The sequence below is a fragment of the Budorcas taxicolor genome, chromosome 2 (genome assembly GCF_023091745.1).
Source record: "Budorcas taxicolor isolate Tak-1 chromosome 2, Takin1.1, whole genome shotgun sequence".
In the NCBI taxonomy this organism is placed as follows: domain Eukaryota; kingdom Metazoa; phylum Chordata; class Mammalia; order Artiodactyla; family Bovidae; genus Budorcas; species Budorcas taxicolor.
In genome coordinates, this window is record NC_068911.1 from 178,386,882 (window position 1) to 178,412,295 (window position 25,414).

Sequence of the window (25,414 nt, forward strand, 5' to 3'; positions counted from 1 at the left end):
TCGAACCTTTGGTGTGGCTTCTGTGCGCCAGGGCTTTCTCAGTCTCTTGGAGCGTGAGAAGGGTGACTAGCCACACGTGCAGAGAGAAAGTAGCGCAAGTGGAGCTCGAAGCCTGGCTGACCCGTGCCATCCTGAGCAGCAGTGGTGCGCTGGGTGCAAACACCCAGGCTAGCGTCTGATCTGCAGGCGGCACTCCGCGGGCGCTGGCTCCCTTCCTTCCCGCTTCCTCCTTACAGTCAGCCACTGGGTTCCTTTTGCATTTATCTCTGGGGCTGAGCGAGGGCACAGGGTGCTCAAGAAAGGGCTAACCTGAGTGACCGTGTCACTCTTTGACCCTGAGCCCCAGGGTAAGTAACTAGTAGTGTTGAACGGTAGCCCCGTGCCAGGCACCCAGGAAAGCCTGTTTAGTCTGAAAGCCACTCCTGGTGGTAGATACCAGCATCTGTATTGTACAGAGGGGGAAGCTGAGTTTCAGGGAGGTCCAAGGTCAAATTGTTTCAGGAGCTATTTTTCCTCTCTTCCGCAATGGCGTATTGGACGCCTGCTGACCTGGAGGGGCTCATCTGGTGTCATCTCTTTTGCCTTTTCAAACCAGCCGATCCTAAAGGACATCAACCCTGAATGTTTACTGGAAGGACTGATGCTGAAGTTAAAGCTCCAGTACTTTGGTCACTGGCTGTGAAGAGGTGACTCATTTGAAAAGACCCTGATGCTGGGAAAGATTGAGGGCAGGAGGAGAAGGCGGTGGCAGAGGATGAGATGGCTGGATGGCATCACTGACTCACTGGACATGAGTTTGGGCAAACTCCAGGGGACAGTGAAGGACAGGGAAGCCTAATGTGCTGCAGCTCGTGGGGTCTCAAACAGTTGGACATGACTTAGCGATTGAACAACAAAGGTCAAACTGAGACCGGTTGCAGGTCGAGGAGCCATCAGGTGGTAGGGAAAGGATTCTACTTAGTCCTCCTGGACTCTGAAGGGGGCTCTCTGTCTCGCTCCCATTTCTTTTCTTGCTGCACCAGTTTCCCCTTTGGTAAACTGGAAGATTGCCAGCTCTAAGCACAGAGACTGGTACTTGGGGGGTGCTCAGAGATGCTACTGAAGGAATAAATGAATGGAATTGAAACATCCTAATGACCAGAGGGCATTATGTCCTGTACGAGAGTCCGTGGGGGTGAGGAGGGGTGGGGAGGGGATGGCAGGACCAGACCAGAGCATGCCAGAGCTGGGAGGAGCCTTTGAGAGGACCCTGTCCACGCAATTCGCAGGTTCAGGAGAGCAGCCCCCTCCTGGGGGCCCTGGGGAACCCAGAAGATGCTTAGACCAAGGGAGGAGGTGGCCAGTCTCGAGGGGGCATTGCTCCGCAGCCCCGGGAGGTGCCGGCCTTCACCAGAATGCATAGAGGGAAGGGAGAGAGCACTGCACATTTGTCTAGGTGAATTAAAAGCACAATCCCCATTTCCCAGAGGGAGCGGTTGGTTCATATTTATACATTTAGTCTTACAGGTGTAAAATAGGTTTCCTTTATGCTTATATAATAATTTTTCATTTGAATTTCAAGGCTTTATTCCCTTCTTTGGATTCAAGTCTTCCACCTGAACCCAATTCTCTCCATAACCATTAATTCCTTCATCATAGAAATGAATTCCATCTAATTCTCTATAGTGGCAGTTAGAGGAGATCAAAAAGGGCCTTTGCACAGGTCCCCCCGCCCGCCTCTACCGCCGTGGTCCCAGCTCTCCTGCTCACCCCACCCCCACCAATGCTGGCTTTCAGAAACCAGAGCTTGGAGCAGAAAACCTTATTTCTCTCACTCAGTAAGTGTGTGTGTGTGTGCGTGTGCGTGCACGTGCACACGCGCATGTGTGCGTGCACGTGCGTGTGCGTGCATGTGCGTGTGTGCATGTGCGTGTGTGTGCGTGTGTGTGTGTGTGCGTGCGTGCGCCCGAGTGTGCTATAGAAAATGCTGCTCAGTTTCAGAAAGACAACAACAGCAGCAATAATAATGATGGCTTATGATGAACCAGACACCCGCTAGGCACTTCGTAAACATGATACTGTTGAAAGCTCCTATGTTCTCGTGAAGGAGGGATCGATATCTTCATATTACAGAAGAGGAGATGAAAGTCCAGAAATGTGAAATAAATTGCCCAGGGTCACACTGCTCGGAGGTGGCAATGTTTTAAATTTCTTTTAAATTATTAAGTATTTCACGCAGATGCAATAGAGTGGGCGCCTGTAGACAACTTCCTCATGCTCTCCTCTGCCGAATTATTCCCTTTCTTCTCCTTCAGAAGAAACACAGTCATGAATTTGCTGTTATTTCTGTACACGCTGAAGGAGGCTGACTAATAGCCCCCAAAGATTGCTGTTGTTCAGTCGCTCAGTCGTGTCCAACTCTTTGTGAGCCCACGGACTGCAGCACGCCAGGCCTCCCTGTCCATCACCAACTCCCGGAGCTTGCTCAAACTCAAGTCCACGGAGTCGGTGATGCCATCCAACCATCTCATCCTCTGTCGTCCCCTTCTCCTCCTGCCTTCAGTCTTTCCCAGCATCAGGGTCTTTTCCAATGAGTCGGCTCTTCATATCAGGTGGCCAAAGTAATGGAGCTCCAGCTTCAGCATCAGTCCTTCCAATAAATATTCAGGGTTGATTTTCTTTAGGATGGACTGGTTTGATCTCCTTGTGGTCCAGGGGATATCAGGTCCTAATTCCTGGAACCTCTAAATGTTACCTTAAAATCAAAAAGGATCTTTGCAGATGAGACTTAGCTAAGACTCTTGAGACAGGGATTTTATAGGAGGGTCCTAAATGCCATACCATGTGTCCTTCGAAGAGAGGGGAAGGAAGAGATTTGATGCAGCCAGAGGAGGATGGGTCGCTGTGACTGTGGAGACAGACTGGAGTGAAGCGGCCACAAACCGAGGAATGCTGGCAGCCACCGGAAGCCGAAGGAAGTAGGGATGGTTCTCCCACAAAGCTTCCAGGGAGAACACACTTTATGACACCTTGGTTTTGGCCCAGTGACTGTGTGATCTCCAGAACCGTGAGAGAGTAAATTCCTGTTGTCCTAAGCCACCAAGCCTGTAGAGATCTGTTACCACAATCACGGGAAAGTAAAATATATCCTTTTATCATCTCACAACCTTTTACATTGAAATACGTAGTCTTCACAGTTTATATAATGCTATACACAGGCTTCATCCTGAAATTTGCCTTTGTTTCCCAACGTAATGGTTCTGAAACCCACCCTCACTGGCGCAAGCAGCTGCCAGGCTCTGGTTTGGGGGCTGTGCTGGCTCCTCACTGCTCTTCTCTCGCGGGCTTTTCTCCAGCTGTGGTGAGCGGGGCTGCTCTTCGCTGCAGGGCGTGGGCGTCTCGTGCGGTGGTTTCTCTTGTTGATGAGCACAGGTTCTAGGACCTGAGGGCTCTGGGGTGCATGACTTGGCTGCTCTGAGGCACGTGGCATCTTCCCAGACCAGGGATCGAACCCATGTCTCCTGCATTGGCAGGTGGATTCTTATCCCCTGCAACACCAAAGAAGTTCCAAATAGTGTTGGTTCAAAGACAGGGAAGTATCTAATATCCTAGGCAAATACGCTTGGATCTGGAGTGGCCTGATTTTCGCCCCTGTGAAATGTTCTGCTGGGTAGAAGCTGAGATGTCTCTGGCTGCCGTGTTCTGTAAGGGCAGGCCCACACTTGCCTTCCCTGTACCCCAAGGTAGGGGACCCGGATGAACACAGATTTGCCATGTGTTGGGAAGGCTGGGATCGTTGCAGCAGGCAGAAGCTATGGGAACCTGATTTCAAGTGAACTTAAGGATTCCGTGCCTCTGAGACCTCAGAAGAGGCAATGTTCCCAGACATGAAGAGCAAGACACTCAACAGGAACATTCAAGTGGAGACAAGAATGTGTGTGCACGTGTGCATGGTGTGTGTATGAGTACGTGTGCACGTGTGTGTGCTAGTGTGAGCTCCTTGAGGTCACAGATACAGTCCGCCTCCCCCACCACCCTGACCGGGACCTAGGAAACAGTGATTATTTGCTGAGCAAATGAATGTGTGTGATTGTGAGGGTAGGAACCAGTGGGAGATCTGTCCTGTATGTTTATAGTATGTATGATGAATTCAAGTTGATACACGTTGGTATAAATTGTAAGGTTGTAAGCGCTTCTGTGAAATTCATCTAGGATTTGCACCTCACTTGAACACTTTTACAATTTATGGAGTTTTCATGCCAAATCGCTTGAGTCGTCTCCAACTCTGTGTGACCCCATAGACGTCAGCCCACCAGGCTCCTCCGTCCCTGGGATTCTCCAGGCAAGAACACTGCAGTGGGTTGCCATTTCCTTCTCCAATGCATGAAAGTGAAAAGTGAAAGTGAAGCCACTCAGTCGTGTCCGACTTGTAGCGACCCCATGGACTGCAGCTCATCAGGCTCCTCCGTCCAAGGAATTTTCCAGGCAAGAGTGCTGGAGTGGGTTGCCATTGCTTTCTCCGGGAGTTTTCATGACCATGTTTTAAAAACTTGATTCTCTGCTGAGAACCACTGCCAGCGGGTGAACTGAAGAAGATGGAGCAGCTTCCTGCCCGTCCCAGGCTTCTCGGGAGCTTGAGACCCAAGCCAGATAGCCTCGAATAAGAAAACCAGGTGATTGGTTCAAGATGGCAGAGTAGAAGGACGTGTGCTCATCCTCTCTGGCCAGAGAACCAAAATCGCAACTAGCTGTTGAGCAACCATCAGCGGGAAGGCACTGGAACCCACCAGAAAAAGAAGAAAACTTGATTCTCTCCTAATGTGGCGTTACATACAGGCAGGCTGTTATTCTCCCGAGATGAAGGAAAGCTGAGATGAAGGCATGAAGCAACTTTCCTGGCGTCATAGAGCAAGCAGGTGGCAAAGTGAAAGTGAAGTGAAAGGGAAAGGCATTCAGTTGTGCCCGACTCTTTGCCACCCTGTGGACTATACAGTCTGTGGGACTCTCCAGGCCAGAATACTGGAGTGGGTAACCTTTCCCTTCTCCAGGGGCTCTTTCCAACCCAGGGATGGAACCCAGGACTCCCACATTGCAGGTGGATTCTTTACCAGCTGAGCCACCAGGGAAGCCCAAGAATACTGTAGTGGGTAGATTATCCCTTCTACAGCAGATCTTCCTGACCCAGGAATCAACCCGGGGTCTCCTGCATTGCAGGCAGATTCTTTATCAACGGAGCTATGAGGGAAGCCAGTTTGCAGAATCCAGATAGGTCCAGTGAGTGGGATTCTGCAAGAGGACCTAGGCCTTCTATCTTGATGAGCTCCGTTTTCATTTAGGTTTTGGTCCTCAGGAGCTGTGTTTCCTGGGACAAGTGGCATAACCTTTCTGAACTTTGCTTTCTTCATTTTAAAAATGAGCAGAGAAACACTTAACTTGTGGGGATTGCTGGGGAGAGAAGGTACTCAGCAGGGCTCAGTAAGGGCAGCTCTCTTTGCTTTTCTCAACTGAATGGTGTTTTCCTCTTTCAGTCCTGGGTTATAACCTACATTCCACCAAAAATTATCAGGGAAATTTAGAGACACAAGCCGCCAAGCCAGTTGGCTAGCATCAACTGCTATCACCAAGGGGCCTGAGTTATCCCTTTTTAGGGGGTCACTGGGGCGTGATGACCTGTGACCTATGCAGCCAGCAGGGGTGGGAGCCCAGGAGATTTGGGGTCATCTAGGACTTCTGGAAAGATCTGAGAGACCACTTTCCAATCCGGGCTTTTTCATTATGTAGGGGGCAGTAAATCAAAGGGACTGCCCCAGGCTGCAAACTTAAAAGGGCCCTAGGCTGACAGAACTGGGCAGGGGAGATGAGGATGGGGAGGAAGCTATGGCCCCCCTGGCTTGTCACCAGATGGATCCGAGAACAAAGTAGCACACAAGGTGGGAAAACCCACCAAAAATCAAGCTGAGAAGTAAATGGCAAGCTGAAGAAAATACTTGCAACATCTCTGCTGTTCACGTCTTTGCTATACAAAGAGCTCCTGCAAATCAATAAGGATGACGAACAACCCCTGGTCAATGGACACGGAGAGGCAGTTTATTAAAGACATACATGTGAGTTGTTAAGTATTAGTTGCTCAGTCATGTCTGACTCTTCGCGACCCCATGGACTGTACTGTCCATGGAATTCTCCAGACAAGAAATAATGGAGTGGGTAGCCACTTCCTTCTCTAGGGGATGTTCTGATCCAGGGATCAAGCCTGGGTCTCCCACTTTGTAGGCAGATTCTTTCCTGTCTGAGCCATCAATTGCCGGTCTTACCAGATATCCAGTCAGTTCAGTTCAGTTCAGTTGCTCAGTCGTGTCCGACTCTTTGAGATCCCATGGACTACCAGATACCCAAGAAATGAAATTAACCAGTTACCATGCTCACCCATCACAGTGGCAGCTATGAGGGGGAAAATGATACTGTCCAGTCTTCTTGCCTGGAGAATCCCAGGGACGGGGGAGCCTGGTGGGCTGCCATCTATGGGGTCGCACAGAGTCGGACATGACTGAAGCGACTTAGCAGTAGCAGCAGGGTCACTGAGGGTTCTGGAAGCTGGAACTCTCATATACTGTTTGTGGCAGACTGTACTGGTATCAGTTTCTGAAGGGCAACTTGGAAAGCGCGTTTCTAAAGCTTTAGGAATGTTTAGAACCATCCTCTGGCTATCGCTTTATACTTTTAGGAATTTATCATGCATATGGGCAAAGATGTAAGTGTGTTCATCACATTTTTTTTCCCACAATAAGAAAAACAGGAAAAGAAACTTTTAACAAGAGGATATTGCCAGTATGTTACAAAGCATCCATATAGGGGCATACTCTGGAACCATCACAGGGCCACACAGTAAAGTAACATTTGCATAATATTTCTTTCACTCCATGCTGGCAACCACTGTAAATGCTTAGCTCATTTAATACCTACAGCTGTTCGAGAGAGCTGCTAACATTACCATCCCAGCTGGGGAAGAGCATGAAGCACACTAACATTAACTTTTCCTGGTCTCTTACCTGGTCAGTGGCAGACCTCAGGGTGAACTCAGGTCACCCAGATGCAAGGTCTGTCTTAACTATACTCCCTCTCAGAATTTTTAATAACTTGGCAAGACGTTTATGAAATATTGAGTGAAAAAAGTCACTTCCAAAAAGGCGTGATACTACATTAAAAAAAAAAAAGCAAAACTTATGCGTAGAAAAGTAGCCCCAGAGGAATGTTGACCCAAATAGTGAATAAGTGCTACCAAAGGGTAAGATACTTTTCTTCTTTTTGCCTCCAGGCACTTTCTGCATCTTCTATCGTGAGGATTTTAACTTTGAAAAAGAAAGGTATCCACTTGCAAATTATTATAAATGGGAAGAAACAGACTTCAAGCCCATGTTGCTGTCTTAGCACCTAATTACCCCCCAACCCAATATCAAGGCAAAGAAATGAGACTCGGGTCACTCTTTTTTTTTTTTTTTAAATAATTTTGTTTATGTATTTCTGGCCGTGCGGGGTCTTTGCTGCTGCGTGGGCGTTCTCTCGGGGCGCAGGCGAGGGCTCCTCTCCGTAGTGGTACGAGGGCGTCTCTTGCTGCAGAGGGCGGGCTGGCAGGCCCTCGGGCTTCAGTAGCCACGGCTCCCGGGCTCAGCTGCTCCGCACCTGTGGGATCTTCCCAGATCAAGGCCTGAACCCGTGTCTCCTGCATTGGCAGGTGGAGTCTGCTGAGCCTCCGGGGAAGCCCCTCGGACCACTCTTGATATTCTCCTAGTTGAGGCTCCCCTAGACCCTTGTGCTGGGTCCCTCCCTTCCGTGTAGGGAGGGGGGAAACGCCTGCTTGATTTACCTCCACACAGCACCCAAGACAGCACCCCAACACCTCTCTCCCCGACACCCATGATATGCCGGCCTCTCCCTGACACCCACCCACGATATGCCGGCCCCAGACAGCAGGGAGCGGCGCGCCTGCAGTTAGCGGTGTCGGGGGCCAGAACCTCTGTTAGACCTGGAGTCTTGGGCCCGACCGCTGTGTTATTTGGCTCCCAGATAAATAACATATTTCCCCGCCCTGCTCTTTTGTCTGGACTGTCCCAGCAGCTTCAGGAGCGAGAACACTGGCTCTCCAGGCGTGGTTCCCTGGACCCAGCGGCATTAGATCACCAGGGAGCTTGTTAGCAATGCAACGTCTCGGGCTCCATCAGAAGCTCTGGGTGGGTGGGTGGGTGTCTGGGGGGTGGCGGCAAGCATCTGTGTTTTAATAGCCTTCCAGATGATTCATGTAAAGGGGAGGGTCACTAAGTCAGGGTCCTGGTGCTGGGTTAGAGTATTTGGGGGTGTGAGGGGGGCCATGGTGCCAGTACTGGGGGGGCATGTATTTGGGGTGTGAGAGGCATTTCTCATCTTTTTCAGATGCCCCCAAAGTGACTGGCTCTGCTAAACTCGTTTTTGAAATCCTGAAGACAGGCTCTGGGAAATGAGTTAGTCTCCGCTCCCCTCCTCCTCCGTCGCTCAGAACGCTGCTGACAGCTGATTAATGGGGAATGACTCTCCAAAGATTTCTTTACATATATTAGGTTAGGAAAGGCTTTGAAAACTTTCTGTGGCAATTGTGCCTGCAAAGATTCCCTCCATTGGCTGTCCTCGGGGATGGGGAAGTGTATTTGTCTCCTTGCGATTTAGACAATGACCTTGGTTCTTGAACCTCTCTGGGCAGCGCTGGACTGGGAGCCAAGGGGCCTGGGGCCCACTTGGGCTCCAGCACAGATTCACTGGATGACCTTGGCCAAGTCACTTCCCCTCTGGGCCTCAGTGGACTCCTCAGTTTAATTACAGGGTCTGAGGGTCCCTAGAAGATTGTATCCAGGATTTGGAACCTGAAAATTATTTTTCTGCTCTGAACGTCCAGAGCTGGGTCTGGTTGAGAAGATTCACAGAGCTGTGTTCCTAGATTGATTAATTCTAGGGAAGAAACATGGAATTGTAAAGTGAGAACGTGTGTGTGTGGACTTGTGCGTTTGTTGTTGTTCAGTAGCTAAGGTGCGTCTGACTCTTTGTGGCCTCATGGACTACAGCACGCTAGGCTTCCCTGTCTTTCCCTGTCTCCTGGTGTTTGTTCAAACTCATGTCCACTGAGTCAGTGTTGCCATCCAGCCACCTCATCCTCTGTCGTCTCCTTCTCCTGCCCTCAGTCTTTCCCAGCATCAGGGTCTTTTCCAGTCAGTTGGCTCTTTGCATCAGGTGGCCAAAGTATTGGAGCTTCAACTTAAAAAGCATCAGACCTTTCAGTGAATATTCAGGGTTGATTTCCTTTAGGATGGACTGGTTGGATCTTCTTGCAGTCCAAGGGACTCTCAAGAGTCTTTTCCAACACCACAGTTCAGAAGCATCAATTCTTTGGCACTCAGTCTTCTTTATGGTCCAGCTCTCACATCCATACATGACTGCTTGAAAAACCTTTGTTGGCAAAGTGATGTCTCTGCTTTTTTAAGTGCTGTCTAGGTTTGTCATAGCTTTTCTTCTGAGGAGCAAGCGTCTTTTAATTTCATGGCTGCAGTGAACGTCTGTGCCCTAAAGCCCGCTGTGGGCTGGAATTCGTAGAAGATGTAGACAGATACAGATAAAAGGAGCAGACTTCAGTTATCTTTATTCCCTGAAAGATACATTAACCAAAAAGTGTTGACTGATCCTGGGTTGGTTGCTGTGAATTGCAAAACGTGAGCCATTCAAACGTGCTCACTGGAAAGTCAAACATTTCTTCAAATGCTCATGGACACCAAAGCTTTCGCAGGGAAACTGGGAGTTGACATGAAAGCAGAGCTTCCTTGGAAAGAACTGGGAGTCCTTTAAAAACCCTCCAGAGGCAAATTCTTTATTTTCCCTTCAAGTGCAAGGTAAACCCTAGAGAGCAGCAATGGGAGAGAGCAGTGGGGAGAGCTTCCTGAACACAAAGCCTCCCACATTGTGTACCAAGGTCTGGATTCCCAAACTTGGGGTGCGCATGGGGGTGGCTGAGTCAGTTGCCTCCGGCTGCAAGCCTGGTTCATCGCAGGTATCAGCGGTCTCTGCGCGTGCGTGATGTGTGAGAGGTTGGGAAGTGAACGCCTGCACTTCGTCAGTGGGGCACGTGCTCAGGCTGCCAAGTAAAGAGCATCACAGCTTGTCTTTTTCAACCCGGTGATGTCCGCTGACCTATAGCTGCGTCCCAACGTCCACTGGGCCACAGCTAGAGCTCCCTGCTGCCAGTCTCTGCTGAGCAATGGGAGACCCGAGGTACCAACAGTGCTAGACCCAGGGCAATGCTGCCCAGCTCTAAGCCAGAACCTGGGGTCAAGGTTGCCAGTGGCCTTACTGTCTGAACCTACCCAAGGCAGTCAGTATAGAACCCATTACCCCTGTTTATTAATAGATGGTGTGTGTGTGTCCAGTCGTGCCGGACTCTATGTGACCCCATGGACTGTAGCCTGCCAGGCTCCTCTGTCCATGGGCTCTCCCAAGTAAGAATACTGGAGGAGATAACCATTTCCTTCTTCAGGGGATCTTCCCTACCCAGGGACTGAACCCGAGTCTCTTGCGTCTCTTGTGTTGGCAGGCAGGCTCTTAACCGCTGAGCCAGCTATACAGATCCCAGCTGTAAATCCCAAGCCATAGTGCTAGTAAACTTCCGCACAGCCAGCCCTCCGGGGTTCAGACACCCTGGCTCACCAAGCTGTGTGACCCTGGGTGCCTCTGTTTCTTCATCTCTTTGTCTGTAAAGCGGGGCTGGTACCTAACTGATGAAATGTTAGCCGAGGTGGTGCGTGAGAGGCACTTGGCGCAGCCGCTGACATTTAGTAGTTGTATAATCAACGTTTATTATTATTAAAGATTCGTCACACACGTTTACTGAACCAGATGACATTTATTGCCAAGCCACACTGTAGCCAGAGGGACAGCGTGGACACAAAAGCGAGGAACAGTTCAAAGTGGCTTTGGCCCTGAGCCTAAGGTCTGTGTTCAAACCCCGACTCTGCCATTTTCCAGCTGTGTGACTTTCCTCGCTGGTAGAGGTCCGTCTGCCCCCGGGAGCTGTCCAGATAGGTGGCTGAGTGGGCCGGAGTGGCCTGAATGCAGGGTTAAAGTCACAGGCAGGACTGGAGCGCTGAGGACGTGCTCATTTGAATCTCACTGAAACAACCTCGTTTATCTCTCTTCAGCATACTTGGGGCATTGGTTCCAGCAGCCCTCGTGGGCACCAAAATTGCGGGCGCTCGACTCCCTTATATGAAACGGTACGGCGCAGCAGAATACAGCTCACCCTCTGGATCCGTGGGTTCAGCATCCACGGTGACAGAGTGGGTTTCTTTTTTGCTCATTGATTTGGCCGCACGGGGTCTTGGTCGCTGTGCTGGGGACCTTCGGCTGTGGTCGATGTGCTCTCTAGTTTTGTGGCCCGCATTCAGAGTGCATCGGCTCACTTAGTTGTTCTGTGGCCCATGGGATCTTAGTTCCCCGACCAGGAGTTGAACCTGTGTCCCCCGCATCGCAAGCACCACTGGGCCACCAGGGAAGCCCCTGTATTTCCCTTCAACGATGGTGATTCCGATGACTTTTTCAAGGACACACGACCAGCTATGTGATCAAAGTAGAGCTGGAGAGCAGGCGCAAGAGAAGGCAGGATGGGAGGCGGAAGGGGAGGACCACTGATGCTCAGGTCGCTCAGGTCGAAGAGGATGGTGCTGATTCTGGGAGGGAAGTCCGTATAGGCGGAGCCAGGGAATGGAGAGGACCGCGCTCTCCTGGAGAGGGGCTGTGTGTCCCCTCGCTGCCCACCGCCCACCCCCCAGCCCTCAAACACCACAGCCTCCCTAGCACCTGTTCTCTCTGCTGCTCTCTGCCGAGGCAGCAACTCTGGGAAGTGGCTGGCAGCCTGCGCTGAGTGGCTTCTCCGCCTGTGATCTGAATCCCCCCCGCCGCTGCCGTGACAGGCAGAAAGCAGAGATGAGTTTAGGTTGTTTGCAAGCTGGAAGCCATTTCAAAGGGAAGGCTGGTCCTTGATATCCCCTGAAAATGTTTGGAGAAAAAAAATGTTTTTGGATTATACAAGCAACCCCCGCTCTTTGCGATGTAGGACGAAATAAAGACCGCCCATCACGAAATCATTCGCTGCATTTTTTTCTTTTCACGTGTTTGTTTCCAGTATTTTCCCCTCTACCTACATTTGCCACCCCACTATGTGCTGTTTTACTCAAATCTATAGGAAAGTATATCTCCATGCTCACAGTTGCTTTTTTATCCAGACAGCATCGTCTTCCATTGTATGGATATAGTGCAGTTCCATTAGCTGTTCCCAGCTGACACTTCTGCGGTTGCTTTCCCCTTCCCCCAGGAGAACTAAGGCCGTGAAGATGAGCCCCCCAGCACACCTGTTGTATAAACCCTCCCCTCTCGGCCCCAGGGAAGAGCCAAGCCCCTTGCATCACTTTCCCTTCCCTTGGAGAGGGACCAGCAGTCACTCTGATGCCAAATGCCTGAGGCCAGGTCCTTCAAAGAGAGGTCTCTCTCTACTCTATTAATTGGGCAATTTGGAAACCTGGGCTTGAGTGAAAATATTATTTTTCCCCAGTCATTCTCAAATTGCTTATTCACCAAGTTCAGGCAGCCAGTCAAAGCGAGGGAAAAGCAAGCAAAGCCCCAAGCTTGGAACCAGCTGTGCTGCGCTGCACAGACAAAACAGCCCTCTGACAGACCGGCCGCAGCACCTCTCTGACCCGCCGATCCAGCTGCCCCAGGGGCTGGGCTGTTCTTTCTCCCTTCTCCTTCTCTCCCCCGACCCCCCTCCGCCTCCTTTGATTCGTTTGTTGAGCAAAGGACATTCCCAAACGGAAAGATGGAGGAGGAGGAAACAGACGCCCACACACACCCCCGCCTGCAGGAGCCACCCCAGTCCCGCTCGCCCTTTCTTCCTCCCTTCTTTCCTTTCTAAGTCTTTCTTTCTCCTCTTCCTCTGTTTTCCATTCTTTCTTTACATTTAAAACAACTGTGGGAACACACATGCGTGTATATGAACCACAGAAGGGCTTCCCTGGTTGCCAAATGCAGGAGGTGTGGGTTCGATCCCTGGGCCAGGAAGAGCCCCTGGAGACGGAAATGGCAAACCCCTTCAGTTTTCTTATCTAGGAAATCCCATGGCACAGGAGCCTGGCAGGTCCAGTCCACGGGGCTGCAAAAGAGGTGGCCGTGACTTAGTGGTTAAGCAGCAACGCCACACAAAGTGCGCCACGTCTAACCATTTTAAACCACGCAGGCCGGAGGCGTTTAGAACACTTAGAACACTGCGTAGCCATCACCACTATGTAGCTCTGGAATATTCTCTCTCCTCCGAAGGAAACCACATACCCCGTAGCAGCCATCTCTCATTCCTTCCCTGACCCCAGCCCTTGCGTGTGTGCACACTAAGTCGCTCAGCCGTGTCCGACTCTTTGTGACCCCATGGACTGTAGCCCGCCAGGCTCCTCTGTCCATGGGATTCTCCAGGCCAGAAAACTGGAGTGGGTCGCCGTGCCCTCCTCCAGGGGATCTTCCCGACCCAGGGATCGAACTCGTGTCTCTTATGTTTCCTGCACTGGCAGACGGGTGCTTTACCACTAGCGCTGCCTGGGAGGCCTGACCCCGGCCCTTAGCAACCACTACCTTACTTTCTGTATCTGCAGGTTTGCCTGCTGCAAATGTTTCCTCTCAGTGGAATCACACAGTACGTCTCATTAGCGCCTGGCATCCCTCGCTTAGCAGGACGCTGTCCCAGTTCATCTGTGCTGTAGCGGGAATCAGGACTTCAGTCCTTTTATGGCTGAATAATATTCCATTGTATGGATACACTTACATCTGCGGTTTTGAGCCTGGTGTTCCCCTCAGGCAGCCTGGTGGCACGGAAGGGAGGGTGATGGTTGGTGGAGGACTGTGGTGACCGGGCTGGCTCATCAGAACTTTGCTCTGTGCCAAGAGGAGAAGCAAGGGGCTTCCCTCAGTCTGGTGCAGGGTCTCCTGACCTGGGCAGCAGTGACGTGCTGGGCTGAGAGCTCCTCGCTGTGAAGGGCTGCCCTGTGCTGCGGTGTCTGTAGCCGCACCCCCAGCCAGAAACAACCCCCACTGCCCACCCCCCTCGGTCGGAATAATTAACAGTATCTCCAGACAATGCCAAATGTCTTTTGGGGATAAAACTGCCCTGGTCAGGCACTGATGATCTGGTGAAAGGAAGCCATCCCTGAAGGGGGGTCTTTGGATAAAGGGCTGGACAGTGTGACCAGCAGGGTCTTCAGGATCAAGCCTCAAAGTCCCCACGTTTTCCAGCCTGCGCTGCTCCCAGCTGGCTCTGGCGCCTTCCATCACTGATGCTGATCTCTGGGAGACGCAGTCTGCTCCCCCCACCCTGGGGCCATTTCCTTGGTGAAGCACACTTGCCAGCTGCCGGGCTGAGCTCCTCACGTACCCCTCACAGGTTTTATCTCATGGGCTCCTCAGACAACGTCCCTGTGTGTCTTTACCACCCCCCTTTTACAGATGTGGAGACTGAGCTTAGAGAGGATAACCAATGGGACCCTCAGCGGCAGAGGGACATCTGAACCGGAGTGCCTTGGCCCCTGTACTTTTAGCAACTAGAGCAACAGACCCCAACTGGGGCACGCTTTTGTCCCCCAGAGGGCATTCAGCAATACCTGAAAACACTTGCAGCTGTCACAATGATGGGGGCAGGGATAAGTGACGGGAAGCTACTCGTGTCTCCTGGGCAGAGGCCAGAGATGCTGTTCAGTGTCCTGCAGCGTACAAGACAGGCTCCTATAACACAGCATTGCCAGCTCAGTGGGTCTGTGGTTCTGAGGCTGAGAAGCCCTTCTCTAGATGCTGGCCCAGTGGGAGGAGGGGTGAGCCCGGTGGGATGGGGGCATCCTGGAGGAGGAGAGGAGATGGGGAGGGTGATAATACGATCTGTGGGCAGGTGGGGCTCCCACTCACGGGGTTTGGGGGCCTTCTCTGCACCTTCCCCACCTCCTAGAATGACGACCCAGACCTGGCCTTCCCCATCTCTCAGCCGATGTTTGCGCAGGCATGGCTGAGCACTCTCCACCCAGGAAAGCCTCTGGAAGTCTTAAGATTCTAGACACATCTCTTTCTTTGTTTTTAATTGAGGAGGAAAAGTCGGAAGATAAATGGATCACCCTAGACCTGCAGAGCTGCCCAAGGCAGCCACACTGGGAGAGTCAGGAGATGGGGATTTGGAGTCGGGCAGGATGGGGGCCCGGATACTGCCTGCCTGATGCCGAAGCGCCCTCCACTTCCTGGGCCACTGAACTTGCTGCTTCAGCTCCTGCGCCCTCATCTGAGCGGTAAGGATAATGATACCCAGCTCGCAGTGTTGCTGGAGAATTCCATGAGATACTATAAGGGGACAGCACGGCGTTGGCCCCCAGTCAGCTCTCACCACGCAGTGCTTGTTATCACTGTTGTTACTGTTACTATTTAATGATTGTTACGATCAGAATTGGGCTTCCCAGGTAGCACTTGTAATAAAGAACCTGCCTGCCAATGCAGGAGACACAAGAGACGTGGGTTTGATCCCCGGGCTGGGAAGATCCCCTGGAGAAGGAAAGGGCAACCCACGCCAGTATCCTTGTCTGGAGAATCCCATGGACAGAGGAGCTTGGTGGGCTACAGTCCATGGGGTCGTAAAGAGTCAGATACAACTGAACGACTAACACAGACGTGCTAGTCAAATCCTGGAAGATGATGCTGTGAAAGTGCTGCACTCAATATGCCAGCAAATTTGGAAAACTCAGGAGTGGCCACAGGACTGGAAAAGGTCAGTTTTCATTCCAATCCCAAAGAAAGGCAATGCCAAAGAATGCTCAAACTACATCACAATTGCACTCTTCTCACACGCTAGTAAAGTGATGCTTAAAATTCTCCAAGCCAGGCTTCAGCAATACGTGAACCATAAACTTCCAGATGTTCAAGCTGGTTTTAGAAAAGGCAGAGGAACCAGAGATCAAATTGCTAACATCCGCTGGATCATGGAAAAAGCAAGAGAGTTCCAGAAAAACATCTATTTCTGCTTTATTGACTATGTCAAAGCCTTTGACTGTGTGGATCACAATCAACTGTGGAAAATTCTGAAAGAGATAGGAACACCAGACCACCTGACCTGCCTCTTGAGAAATCTGTATGCAGGTCAGGAAGCAACAGTTAGAACTGGACATGGAACAACAGACTGGTTCCAAATTGGGAAAGGAGTACGTCAAGGCTGTATGTTGTCACCCTGTTTATTTAAGTTATATGCAGAGTACATCATGAGAAACTCTGGGCTGGAAGAAGCACAAGCTAGAATCAAGATTGCTGGGAGAAATCTCAATAACCTCAGATATGCAGATGGCACCACCCTTATGGCAGAAAGTGAAGAGGAACTAAAAAGCCTCTTGATTAGAGTGAAAGAGGAGAGGGAAAAAGTTGGCTTAAAGCTCAACATTCAGAAAACGAAGATCATGGCATCTGGTCCCATCACTTCATGGCAAATAGAGGGGGAAACAGTGTCAGACTTTATTTTTTTGGGCTCCAAAATCACTGCAGATGGTGATTGCAGCCATGAAATTAAAAGACGCTTACTCCTTGGAAGGAAAGTTATGACCAACCTAGACAGCATATTGAAAATCAGAGACATTACTTTGTCAATAAAGGTCCGTCTGGTCAAGGCTATGGTTTTTCCAGTGGTCATGTATGGTTGTGAGAGTTGGACTATAAAGAAAGTTGAGCTCCAAAGAATTGATGCTTTTGAATTGTGGTGTTGGAGAAGACTCTTGAGAGTCCCTTAGACTGCAAGGAGATCCAACCAGTCCATCCTAAAGAAGATCAGTCCTGGGTGTTCATTAGTAGGACTGATTTTGAAGCTGCAACTCCAATACATTGGCCACCTGATGCGAAGAACTGATTCATTTGAAAAGACCCTGATACTGGGAAAGATTGATGGCAGGAGGAGAAGGGGACGACACAGGATGAGATGGTTGGATGGCATCAGTGACTCAATGGACATGGGTTTGGGTGGACTCTGGGAGTTGGTGATGGACAGGGCGGCCTGGTGTACTCTGGTTCATGGGGTCGCAAAGAGTCGGACACGACTGAGTGACTGGACTGACCTGAACTGAACACAGATGTGATCAGAATCAGGAATACTGCTAGAGACAATCTGATCCAGCAGCGTGGTTGCCAGGTGGGGAAGTGAGGCTCAGAGGGCCAGGGACCCACTGACATCACCCAGCGAACACAAGGAGATGCTGTTCCTAGCCCAGTGCTTGCTCTGGGGCCCATCCTGACTGGAGTAGAGGATTTCCACCTGAGGTTGGGGCGTGGGGTGTGTGTGTGTGTGTGTGTGTGTGTGTGTGTGTGTGTGTGTAAATAGCTTCTCCAGTCTTGCCCTCCCTGAACCAATTTGTAATGAATGGCTTGTGGCCACGCTTCTCCCCGCCTCCAGGGCAGACCTGTAAAACCTGTATGGGAAGCCGCTGTGGGCAGGGCGGCAGGCTGAATGGCCAGCCTCCCTGTTCCGGTCCTTTGTCCCCCTGCTCTTCAGAAGGGGGCAGACAGGCCACCTCCCCATCCTGCGCCCCCCTACCAGCACTTCCCTGCTGGCCAGGAATCTGTGCTCGTCTGGGCTGTAATTTGCGGCTAGTACTGAGGTCATCCTGGGGTGTGGTACCCTGCTGGGGGTGGGTGGGGAGACCCTGAGGGGCAGCAGCCCCCTGCGGCCGTGTGAAGAATTTGGGGTGCCCATGCCAGAGTGGGGTGGGGTGGAAGGCCATGGGGGCCAGGTCCAGCGGGCTCCCTGCTCCCCAAGCCTCCATGGGCCAGGCCACCACGACCGCTGGAGCTCTGGGAGTTGGGGCGTCTCTGCTCTAGCTGCTGACTTTGGCAAAAAAGAAATCCTCGTACTTAATACACTCTCCTTCTAGACAGACGGGGGCTTGAAGTCGGCTCTGGGAAGGGAAGACAATCTCGTTACTAATGCACCATAAAGTACAATAAGTATTTTGCTGACAGCCTCCAAACCCAGGAAACAATTCTGAAACTCTAAAAAATAATAATAATAAAGAGAGAGAACCCAAACCCTCCTGAAGCCTCTTTCTCTTTGGGTAACATTTTGTTAAGATGGGACGTGAAGTCACGCCTCCTCCCTGCCCACCCCTCCACCCAGCACCTCTCTTTTGTGTCAAGATCTCCCTCCTGAGTCGAGGAGTGATATCTGATGTTACAATTTTGAGGTCAGAGCATCTGGCACGTGGGTCGGGAAGCTGTGCCCTTACCCCAAACCCTCCGGATGGGGCGGGGCCTCCTCAGAACCAACCCAAGAAACGCCTGCCAGGCCTCTTCTCTCTCCCTCCTCCGCATCCCACAAGCACACCTGGCTTCAAAATCATCTCCATTTTTCATTAAATCCGAGAGTCCTAGGGAGGGAATGACCTGGCTACTTCAATTAATTTTTTTTTTTCTTCTTTCAAATCAGAAGGTTCAATTTTCTTTGGAGGAGGTGGTATCTTGTAGAAGGTTGCAGAGGGGTAGTTTAAAACGGAGGGTTGCATTTGAATGTTTGGTCTTGATAGCAGATAGGGACCAGCATGGAAAATCATCTTTATCACCCCAATATGGAAGGGAGAGCGTGTGGCCTGGGCTGGCATACCAAACGGCCTGCCAGCCCTTATCATAATCCCAGGAGTCGGCCCCCCCCCACCTCCGTCACCTCTGCTATTCCAGGCAAGTGTCAGACGTCTTCCCTGCTGTCGGGAGCCAGATAGCAAAAGCTGGGCCGGCGCAGCGGGCATAATAAGAAGTGGAAATTGCTCCCAAGGAAAGTTTTCTGAGGAATTAACTTCTGATGGGTGGAGGAGGTGCGGTGGGGGTGGGTGGGCAAAGGCAGAGAGCCCGCTGGCGGCACTGGCCACATCTGAGGAAGCAAAAGAGAAGCGCTAGGTTCATCTGCAGAGGGTGCGTGGCTCCAATGGGAAAGACTGGTGGGGCGGTCAGTCCTGGGCAAGGAGCAGCGGGCGGTGAGGGCTCTGGGACCCCCAGCTCCCGAGCCGCCCGTGGGGAGGGGCTCCGAGGTCCCCTCTGGCTGCCAATCTTGCTGCACATTTGTCCCAGAATCTCGCCGCTTTGGGTGGGAGGCATCCCTTCCCGGATGATTCTGCTGACTGTCCTCCTCTGAGCAGGCTCACCCCCGTCCCAGCCTCCTTACCTCGCTCAAGGCCAAGTCTAAGGTTCCCACCCTGTGCGGAGGGCACCCAGGACTACAAAATGCTTCCTTTCAGCCTTTAGTCACAATAATGTGTTGGCCAGCAAGTTCGTTCGGGCTTGCCATAAGCCGGCGTGGAAAACCCGAATGAGCTCTTCGGCCAACCTAGTGTCTGTTGAGCTCCTACTATGCACCTTGGGCGTCCCTGGTGGCTCAGCTGGTAGAGAATCTGCCTGCAGTGTGGGAGACCCGGCTTCGATCCCTGGGTTGGGAAGGTCCCCTGGAGAAGGGAAAGGCTATGCACTCTGGTATTCTGGCCTGGAGAGTTCCACAGACTGCGTGGTCCATGGGGTCGCAAAGAGTCGGACACGACTGAGTGCCTTCCGCTCCCACGCCGCTTTCCCGTGCACCTGGCACAGCTCCTGGCACGGGGGCACAGCAGGCGATAGGACGGGCGCGGCCAGACGAGGATGCACAGTCAGGGCAGCAAGGTAAGCGCCTCCACAAACGAACACGTGAACTGGTGAGCTGAGCGGAAGCCCCGCGGAGAGTGTGAGGGCGGGTGGGGCCGTAGATGATGGAGTGGTCGCACCGCAGCCAGCCGCAAGGCCAGGGACCCTCCCTGCGCCGCAGATCCTGCACCCGTCAGCTGGCAATGAAGCGCCCCGCTTCCCAGGAGGTGAGTTTGGTATAAGAGGGCCGGTGCTCAGCACAGAACCTGACCTGCAATAGAGGCTCAATACAGCTTTGTTCATGTTTCGTCAGCAGGGGTGAGTGCAGAGCTGGCCGTGGCTCCCTCCGGGAAGTCCTGAGCATGAGAACGTGGGGCGGGAGCTGGCCCTCCTGGAGGTGAGCCGTGCGGGCCTGCTTCCCAGTGTGGGAACCTGGGCAAGGACGTGGCCTCAGCTTCCCCTTCCATAGAATGGGGACGCTATTGGCAGGTACTTTATAGAGCTGTGCTAAGGATTAAATGTGTTGCTATGAAAGAGACTCTTGAAAGGTCTATGAAAAGACCCTGATTGCTGGGAAAGACTGAAGGCGGGAGGAGAAGGGGATGACAGAGGATGAGACGGTTGGATGGCATCACCGACTCATGGACATAAGTTTGAGTAAACTCCAGGAGTTGATCATGGGCAGGGAGGCCTGGCGTGCTGCAGTCCATGGGGTCGCAAAGAGTCGGACACGACTGAGCGACTGAACTGAACGGGTGAAAGGTACTCAGTGGCATGTGCTAAGTGAAAAGTATTCTGTCGCAGATTCTGGGACCCATTTGACCATGTGTCCTCAGGGGATGTCTAAGGTGGAGGGGTGGGGAAGGAACCTGGGCTGGGAGCCAGCTCCCCGGCTTCCATCCTGGGTGGACACCTAGGCGCGACCAGCGTGGCCTGGTCTAGCGCTATGGGCCCATACAGGGGCAGAGAAGCAGGCTCAGTGCATTACGGGCCTGTTGATTTGCAGGGACCTCAGCACAGGTAATGAGGCCGGACACCCAGAGGCACCCAGAGAGGGTGTGTGCACTTCCTAGGGCAGATGGGCACCTGCCTGCCCCCACCTGGTCCTGGCCGGGGTGATGGAGGGGGTCCTGGAGCGGATGGCTCTTCGGTTTTAGCTCCTGGGAGAGCTGGAGTGATCATCCTGGAGTAATTGGGTGCTAATACCATTATGCCTCCTATTCCATACTTTCCACATCCCCAGGGCCCTCTCTCCAAGGATCTCAAAGCCCTTTACATGACAATGCCACCATTAACTCATAAATCCTCCCTGGCCTGCTGGGAGGAGAGGTGGGTGGTATGTGTGAGATGCTGAGGAATTAACCTCAATCATTTTCCTCGGATGCAGACTTCCCCAAGTTGTCAGGTTGGTTCTGGGGTTTGGCAGGCCCCTGTCGGTGGTCCTGGGGCAGAGGTCGAGAGGCTGGGAGAGGCTGCTGGGGTTTGCTGAGCAGAGCTCTGTTCTCCAACTGAGCTGGGGGTCCAGGATTTCCCGCCCTAATTTTCAGAACAGCCCTGGGGGGTTTGGGAGCAATATTCCCATTTTCGCAGTGGGAGAGACTCAGAGAGGGCAAGGAGGTGCTTCAGGTCACACAGCGAGCAAACAGCAGGGCGGGAGTTTAACGCCCAGCCTGTGCTGGGGCACCAAGCACAGGGTCGGTTCAGGGAGGGGCACGCCTGAGGGAGGAGGTGTCCGTCTGCCAACCACCAGGCTGTGTGACTCAGGACCCTTGATGCCTGTCTCCGAGCAGGACCCGTGAGCTGATGCTCCAAGGTCAGGGTCTTAGGTCTAGTTCTTGCCTCCAGATTTCAAGGGGTTACTTTGCTCCACGATGTCGAAAAAGCACAGGCCACCTAAGCAGACGAGGTGGGAAGGGTAGTGCACTCATTCATTCATTCATTTACACGCGCACGTACTCATCAATTACGCTCTGTCCTCCCGCTGTACAGGCTGGGGGCTAACAGGATGTGTTGGAGTCTGGATGCCGGGCTTTAAAGTATCCTCCCTGTGGGATCTTGGGCAACTGAGTTGGTCTCTCTAAGCCTCAGTGCCCTCACCTGCAGAAGGGGGACAATAATGGGTGCTAGGTTCCCTCCCCAGCCACGGCCTGAGCGCCTGCTCTGAGCCAGCTCCTCCCCCAGGCCTTAAAGACTGCAGGGACCAGCAGACCTGAGGGTTGTCCACAGGCCCCGAGTGACCCCGTGGGGGAAGCAGGCGGGCCCTGAGCAGGTAAATCTCTCATCCTCAGGTGACGGACGCACTTGGGGGGTGTGAGGTGGTTGTGGGGATTAGGCCGGATAATCCTCCTAGAACGCTTCGTCTTGGGTTTGGGGCTCGGACGGTGTTTAATTGGTGTTAGCGGGGGTTTTGATGTGCTGGCCCTCCGCTGGGGGCTGGGGGCTGGGGGCAGGTGACACACACGGGCGTGTCCATCAGAGCCTACCTGCCCACTGGAAAGCGAGGCAGAAGCGGTGAGAGGTGAGGCTGTGCTCACTGGCCTGCCTGGACAGGCGCCTCAGCCAGCCCGCCGCCCCTGCCCCGTGGCCCAGGCCCCGCTCTGTGGCCTCCAGCCCTCGTCTTTCGGGCGGCCCTGCCTCTCTCTGCCCTGCGTCTCTGCCTCTCTCCCCCTCTCCCATCTTGCCTCTCTGCCTTCCCTCCTTTCCAGCCCTCCCCTCTCTCCCTTCCCCTCCTTCTCTTGTCTCACTGCTGGGTCTGTTTATCCCTGAACCACTTCTCCTGCAGGGAGACGCTGGAAAGCCCTGGCTCCAAACCAGTGCGATCCTAATCTTCCCAGCAGACCGCCTGAAATGGAATTTATGAGCAAGCCTCTCCGGACTCCCAGCCGTCAGAGGCGCGGGGGGCACAGGAGTAGGGCTGGGGGCTGGCGTCACCGGGTCACCACACACGGTGCTCTATCTGCCCATCCGGGGGGAATCGGTCCAAAGCCGGGCTGGGGACGCTTTTGGCGTGGAACCAACTGTGGTTCTGGGCTTGCGGAGCACGGTCACCCTTCAAGCAGCAATAGACAGCTCGCTCCTGCGGGCGCAGCAGCGCTCGGGGGAAGAAGGGGCAGCTCGAGGAGGACACGGGGCTGGGCCAGGACAGCGCGCTGCACTCGCTCGTCCATGCGTGCACTCACTCGCGCCTCCCGAGCACCCTCTCCGGGGCCACACAGGGCGCTGGGGGTGAGGCTACAATTTGGAGCCCAAAGAGACCAACCCCTTTCTCCCAGGAGGCCAACGCGCTGATCTGGGAGAGAGATATTAGTCCAGTAGTTACTTAAGAGAATGTCAGCGGGGCCCTTGAGATGGTGATAAAGGAGAGATACACAGTGCCTGGTGATGCAGGGTCTGACTGGGTTGACAGGGGAAGGCATTTATAGGGAGCCACGCCCTCTTTTTTGAGGGATTAAACAAATTCCATTAATTGTTTATAAGACAACGGTGGGTTCTCAGTCGTGTCTGACTCCTTGTGACCCATGGATGGCAGCCACCAGGCTCTTCTGTCCGTGGAATTTTCCAAGCAAGAATGCTGGTGTTTGTGGCTCAGCTGTGCCTGACTCTCCGCGATCCCAAGGACTGTATCCCACCAGGCTTCTCTGTCCGTGGGATTCTCCAGGCAAGAATACTGGAGTGGGTTTCTCCAAAAGACATTTCTTTCTCCAAAAGACAGCTAGGCAATCAAAAACGTAATTTCTCCTGCTTTGCCATCTTGTTTGATCCTGTTTTGATTTTATGTGGGTTGACTTTAGCTACCCCTCCGAGCTGATGTGCTGAGATTCTGATTGTCCCCTCATCCTCAGAAGTGCTTAAGCCCCTTGGACCCACAAACCGTGGCAAGTAAAGGCAGCTTTCCCCACTTCTCTGTGTCCACGTCTCACACCGCCGCTGCTTTAGGTTCCGGGAGGCGTGGGAGGATCAGAGGAGAGCAAGGCTCTGCTGTTGGAAGGTCTTGAGATCTTTCTACCTCCGTTCTCACTTCTGTCTCACACAGTAAAGCATCTGCCTGTGATGCGAGAGAGGCAGGTTCAATCCCCGGGTCGGGAAGATCCCCTGGAGGAGGGCATGGCAACCACTCCAGTTCTTGCCTGGAGAATCCCCTGGACAGAGGAGCCTGGCGGGCTGCACTCCATGGGGTCACAAAGAGTCAGACACGACTGAGTGACTTTCACTTTTCTCCCCTATAAAATGGACAGCTAGGGCCCCATAGGGCGATCTCACAGAATTTTCCGTGAGTCACTAGAAGCGATTGTGGTGGAAAGTTTCTGCTGTCGTGGAAACCCCTGGAGTAATCCCCACCCTCGCCGCCGTCGTCGTCATCCGTCACCCTTGAAGGCGCGCGCAGGGCCAGGGCGAGGTTTTGCTCCTTTCTCCCTGGGACGGAAGCGCCCAGCTCTTGGAAGCGGAGCGCCACCTTCTCAGCGGAGCAATGCTGGCCCCTAGTGGCCACCTCGTGCCTTTCTCTTCTGGAAACCGAGGCTCAGCCAGACTTCAGGGGCCCCTCTACAAACAACTCCCCCGCCCTAAGCTCCCAGGGGTCAGGGCCTCTGTACCCAATCATTGGAGGGCAAATAGGGGTGAGCAGTGAACGTACAGGGTCCTTGCCCTTGTCTTTGGTTGGTGTTCAGTCGCTCAGGTGTGTCTGACTGTTTGCGACCCCATGAACCGCAGCACGCCAGGCCTCCCTGTCCATCACCAACTCCCAGAGTCCACCCAAACCCATGTCCATCAAGTCACTGATGCCATCCAACCATCTCATCCTCTGTCGTCCCCTTCTCCTCCTGCCCTCTATCTTTCCCAGCATCAGGGTCTTTTCCAGTGAGTCAGTTCTTTGCATCAGGTGGCCAAAGTATTGGAGTTTCAGCTTCAGCATCAGTCCTTCCAATGAATATTCAGGACTGATCTCCTTTAGGATGGACTGGTTGGATCTCCTTGCTGTCCAAGGGACTCTTGAGAGTCTTCTCCAACACCACAGTTCAAAAGCATCAATTCTTTGGTGCTCAGCCTTCTTTACGGTGCAACTCTCACATCTGTACATGACCTCTGTCCTTACGGAGAATAATTGCTCGTCAGCTGGGACTCCACGGGGTGAGGGGAGAGCAGAGGTCTGAGGCTCCCAGACCTCAGCTGGACATCAGCTGCTGGATGCCTGTCAGTGTCAAAGGCAAGAAACTCATTCCAGAGAGCTTGACTCTGCTTCTATTTCCCGCCTTTCTACAGTCTATTGTCTCCATGGGTTCCAGGCTGATCCTTTGAAAGGTAATTCAGGTTAGGTCAGGGGATTTCCTGATAGCTCGCTTGGTAAAGAAGCCGCTTGCAATGCAGGAGGCCCTGGTTTGATTCCTGGGTTGGGAAGATCCGCTGGAGAAGGGATAGGCTACTCATTCCAGTATTCTTGAGCTTCTCTTGTGGCTCAGCTGGTAAAGAATCTGCCTGCAATGCTGGAGACCTGGGTTCGATCATTTTCACTTTCTCTGCTCAAAATCCTACAGGTTGCCATGCGCTCCTCCAGGGGAATCTTCCTGACCCAGGGACTGAACCCACGTGTCTTATGTATCCTGCACTGACAGGCAGATTCTTTACCACAAGCGCCGCCTGGGAAGCCCAACAGACTATACGCTGTAATTTTATGAGCGACAACAGAAGATGTCGCCTCTCCCTTTGGGAGTTTTCTGATCTG